Genomic DNA, 6,000 nt, shown 5'->3' on the forward strand with positions numbered 1-6,000 from the left:
AGTCTTATTCCTGGTTCTGAAGGCTAGGGAAGTTGAACCTTGGTGCCAGGTAGATTCCTACCTAGAATTTTCAGCTCATATATGAGCCTTTGGAGAATTCATTGGTTTGATGCACACTAAAAAGACGAACAAGTTTGCTGTTTGGTAACTTTGCCTTTCATTTTAGAGACTATGCATAAATATTACCTAATGTTTATTCATTCACCTTCTTCCTACCTAATTGTGGCTCTGAGACCAATTCCCACATTTGTTGGGGGAAGGGGGTGCCCTACACCACCAAGCAATTCTCTGGACACCATCTGGGTGTCCTACAATCCAATTCAATTCTGATACTATCTCCCCAGAGATGGCCATCAGATCACACAGGTTATGAATTCAGGCCTACAAGACTGCCACCTCCCCACTTCAGAGGCTGGTCACAACCCCAGGTTGTTACCTGTGCTTCTGTCCAAACGGCTACAGATTGGATGTTCCCATGACTCCCCCCTTGGGTTCAATGTTTTACTAGAGCAGCCCACAAAACTGAGAGAAACGTTTTTCATACTAAATTACCAAAGAAGACTAAATTATAAAAGGATATAACCCAGGCAGACAGAAGAGATGCATCGGGAAAGATAGGGGACAGGGTGTGGAACTTTCATGCCACTCTTCACAATCTCCACTTATTTGCCAACCCAAAACTCTCTGAGCCAGTCCTTTTGGCTTTTTATGGAGGCTTCATTATATCATCGTAATTGATTAAGTCATTAGCCTTTGACAGGGGGCTCCAGCCCCTCTCCCCTCCCAGGAGGTGAGAGAACAAGAATTCCGACCCTCTAAGCACACGGTTGGCTCCTCCGGGAACTTGCTGCCAGTTTTAGGTGGCCAAGGGGTTTCCAAAAGTCACTTCCTTAACATGACAAAAGACACTACCACCCTCATCTCTTAGGAAGTTCCAAGGGTCTTAGGAACTCTGTGCCAAGAATGAGGATGAAGATTAAATTATATATTTCTTATTATAAATCATAAATTTAAATGCTTGCTTTTTATTATAAACATTGATGTATTTCCCAGGAATACAAGGTCTCCAATTAGAAAGAAAATCTTTCTGTTACTGGACTTTTTTTTTTCCAGGTCCAATCAAACCCCCTAGCAATAATGTCACCATGGATGATATTATCAAGAGAGAGAAGGACAGTGAGAAGCAGTACAATAATATTTGTCAAAGTTTCATAACTTTAAATGGGCTTGACTGTAAGGCAGACTGCTAAAGACCGTAGTCTCTTCTGCTGTCCTGGGCTTCTGATTCTAAAATTGGACCTCATTTCTAAAACCTCAGACCATTCAGTAAATAACCTGGTGAGAATATACTATGCATTGGACATTGGGCTAAGAGTTGTGCTAAGATGAATCCAAGGAAGAATAGAAGACATGACTCCCACATTCTGCAATGAATTTTTAGAAATGAAATATCATTATGCAATGACAATGATAATGGTAACTAAGGCATGATTGTGTCAAAATAAAATAAGACGAAGGTCAGGCTTGAAGATCCCCTGAGCAGACAAAAACAGCGAAGCACTTAAGCAAAACTTAACCTAGCTTACTTCATGAATGTAAGGGCAACTGAACTTCGATTATTTCTTGTAAATGTCTCTACTAATCATAAATGAAACCTGTCATCTTCCTAAAATGGTATGTCAATCAATTTTAACCAATCCCCTGCCATCTGGAAACTTCTATTGTAATAATCATTGTAAGAATCACTACCATCATCATCATTATAAAGGTTAAACAACTTCCTTGCTCGCACTTTATGAATCACCCTGTAACAGCATGTCTCTAAGCTTCAGGCCACTTTTGGGTTTGAAGTCTCCCTGTTCCAAGACTATTTTGTTTCTCACTCAATAAGATATTCATATCAGGTAAAGCTCTCTAGATTTTCTTTTGACAGTAGATAATCAGACAGTGAAAGTTGAGATATCAAAATAAGCAGGTGCTTCTTTGAGCCTAAGTAAGTCCTTGCAAAGAAAAGGAAAAAAATCATTCTACTATCAAATAGCTGTACTATAACAACTTTGACTTTTATCATGCCAGAAAGTGCTAAATTATGTGCTTAAACAGGGTTCTTTTTGTTGTCTGCTGATAAGATCAAAGACGGTTTGGATCTCTTGCAGAACCTTCAGAAGTCGAGCCAGCAAAACTAGTTTACAAGTACACTGGGTTTCGTGTTTCGTGCATGCTAATCTTCAAACCAACTTGATCCACAGATAAAATCCACAGTAATCACCACTATAACATTTTCATCAGTATATGTAACATTTTCATAATCTTCAAGCTTTCAAAAGCAATTTCAATTTCTTTTTTTGTTTGTTTTCACATGATGACTTCTGTGAAAGTGGCTTCTGTGTTGCTTATGGGCCAGTAAGTGTTGGGTCTCGTCTTGATGTGACCGGGTTTGGGAGGGATAGAGAAATGGAAGAGTATTTATTTGAAAACTTACCAATGATATCTTAAATTTTAAAGATATACCACTGATGGCAGTCAGTTAGGAGTAGAACTGGAAAGTAGCCACAGAGAAGATCACTTGAATAGAAATTGCACGAGGGAATAGATCCTTGATGCTCAGAACATTAGCTGGTGCACAGTAGGCGTTCATTTACTACATTAATGACTGTGAAAAGTACACATGACTATAGTTCAAGATACAAATGAAAGGCATCATTCTCCTTGGTTATAAGTTCCAACCAGCTCTGTGAACCTTACCTATTTGCTCTTCTGCCTATTTAATGTCATCCAACTCTGCACACTGAACAGTGTGTGTGTGTGTGTGTGTGTGTGTGTGTGTGTGTAAAAGTGAAATTACCTACTTATGTGTCTGCCTCCTCTGCTAGATTCTGTACCCGGTGTCATATAAATCTTTATATCTTTGGAGCACCTGGGTGGCTCTGTCTGTTAAGCATCCTACTCTGTATTTCGGCTCAGGTCATGATGTCATGGTTTGTGAAACCGAGCCCCACATCAGACTCTGAGCTGACAGTGCAGAACCTGCTTGAGATTCTCTGTCTCTCCCTATTTCTCTGCCCCTCCCTGGCTCATGCTATCTCTCTTTCTCCAAAATAAATACATAAATATTAAAAACAAACAAACAAACAAATAAATAAATCTTTATATCTTTAGCAACTAGCTCAGTGCCTGACATATCATAAGAGTTATGAATATTTGTTGAACTAGTCAACAACAGTTTGAATAAATCTTTTAACATCCTTCACATTTTTTTGGTCCAAAAATAAGGTAAGTGGGTTGATCTATAAGTGGTTCTCAGTGAACCACTACGTGGTAGGAGCATCTAGAAATGTACAGAGACAGCTTTTTTGTTTTCCTAATGCCACAGAGGTGTCACTGGCCCTTCTGACCAGGTCGCAGGCAAGTTAAATACACTGCAAATCACTAGGCTAGTCCCACACACTGAAGAATTGCTCTGCCCAAAATATCATAATGAGGCCATTCAGAATTTCATTCCCTAAAGTCTTTTCTAGTTCTGAAACTCTATGATTGTAATATTTTAAAAATTACTGTTTCAAAATGCAGACACGAATATCAAGTCAACATCAGCTAATAAGGCTCCTGATTTGTTTCCTATTTGCCTTCAGGTATGTTCCTGCCTGGCACATTGCTCTCAGATACAGTATGTGGACTACATGAATGAAAAGGCCAGTTTTTCTCGTGTGAAACTGAACTACTGTCCCTGCTCCTCAGGGATCCCAGACTAGCCTGGGAAATCTTTTCCGGCCCTTGTATACTAACCTCATTCCAGTAGATAGGATCTGGGAAATGCAATAGGGCCAAAAGGATCTCTAATCCCTTCACCCCCAAATGTCGATCAAAGCCCCCAAGACAGGGAATCTTCCTCTCACGAGCCATAAACTGATCTTCCTTATTCTCTAAGCCTCCTGCTCTAGAAGGCTCTGGTATTGCTGCCATTTTCCTGGTGATTTAACTTATTTGTAATTTGTGTAAGATAAGCTCTTCCTCACGTAATCACAGCCCTTTGATTGTCCTGCTCCTGGGATAATAGTAGTTGCAGAATAATGACCTTGCCCTTTTGTAAAGGTAAACACCAGGGGGAGGGATCAACCCCTCAGAGCCTGTGGGTAGATCTGACTTTTAAGTCAGTGTTTCTCAACAGTTCATCCAAGAGTCAAAAATCACAGTGATTCACAGCCAAACTCCGTTTCACCCTCCTGTTCCAATGTTCACTTGCTTGTTAGCTCCAGGATGAAATTTACAGTCTTTTTCCTAAGTTGCAGAACACTTAATTTTTTTTTCCTGATCAGAATATTTTCTTTTTTTTTTTTTTTAATTTTTTTTTTTCTTTTTTAACGTTTATTTATTTTTGAGACAGAGCATGAACGGGGGAGGGTCAGAGAGAGAAGGAGACACAGAATCTGAAACAGGCTCCAGGCTCTGAGCAGTCAGCACAGAGCCCGACGCGGGGCTCGAACCCACAAGCTGTGAGATCATGACCTGAGCCGAAGTCGGACGCTCAACCGACTGAGCCACCCAGGCGCCCCCCTGATCAGAATATTTTCACTTCAATTTTCTTTATTTTTTAAATTTCATCTATCGATTGATTGATTTGGTCCTAGCTCTTTCATCCATTCACATATGATTACCTCACACGAAAAAGCATATTACCAACTTGATATATATCCATTCATATTTCTCTCCCTAATCAAAATTCATTACAGATTACATGAGTGATTGTGTGTGTGTGTGTGTGTGTGTGTGTGTCCATACATATACAGAATTGTTAAAAATCATGGTTTATCTTTCAAATTAGGATCATGTCCTAAGCACTTTTCTATGTTTGGTTTTTGGGTTTTTTCGTTTGTTTGCTTTGCTTTCTAACACTTTATGGGGTGTTTCTCTAAGTCATCTGTTATAGCTCTAACTCACACTTTTTAGTACCTGCAAAAAATTTCATGGAAGGGATAAAATAACTTATCCACTTCACTTCTCTAACAATAAGCATCTATTTTGTCCTCAGTTTTTTGACACTTTGACAATACAGAAATAAACGTCTTCATACAATATGTAGAAACGTGCTTGTGTTTTCACTTCTGTAAGATAGATGCCCAAGAATAAAATTGCTAGATGAAACACGATGTATCTTTTTTTTTAAAAAAAAGAAAAACTGGGAGCACTTTATTATCATGATTGAAGTTAACAAATGATAAACCCAATAAGGAAATGTTTTATATAATTTTACATCACTGATCCAAGACCTACAGATACAGGAAACAGATAGAAAACAGAGGAAAACACATACATCTTTGGAAATGAACACAGTATTCCTGTGGAGGTGAAACTTAAAATACAGAACACTTCTTAAGTTTGTAGCTCAGGTGCAATGGATTGCCTCAGCCTAACTTCACACTGCCTGCACAAGATGTCCCTTCCTGACTTGAGATGTTAGCTTCAGAATATGTGCACTGAAGAGGCTGCTATCTCTGGAATGTTCCACAGGAGCACTAGGGATCCAATCTGAATTTTCAAAGGCCATTGTCATTTCATACAAGCCTTTCATCCATTAAGGACGACACAGCGTCACCAGACTTACCCACCACATCTCTTGTGAGTCATTTAGAAGGCAAAAACAAAATGTCTTTGAAATACAGAGCAAATCCTGCTTCTCTCTGAGGAAGTGTTAGAGAGATTGGTGGGACCAGATACGCATCTCTGTGCACCAGTTGGCAGATGTAGATTTGATGATGGTGTCTGCAACTCCAATGGAGCAGACAGCGCTCTCAGTGTCCCTCTGACCCTCAGCAAGTTACAGCTCGGGGCAAGCCGGCCAAGCCAGCCTGCGCGCTCCCCCCAGCACTGTGTCAGAAGACTTTAACGCCTGAAGACATAAGCCACTGTAGTTTTTAGTAGGGCACTCCAGGGTCGTCATCCAAGTAGCAGTGTGTAACATCGTTCAGTAGGGGAAATGTGCAGGACAATTTAACGCAGTCT

Source organism: Panthera leo, chromosome F3 (genome assembly GCF_018350215.1).
Source record: "Panthera leo isolate Ple1 chromosome F3, P.leo_Ple1_pat1.1, whole genome shotgun sequence".
Lineage (NCBI taxonomy): Eukaryota > Metazoa > Chordata > Mammalia > Carnivora > Felidae > Panthera > Panthera leo.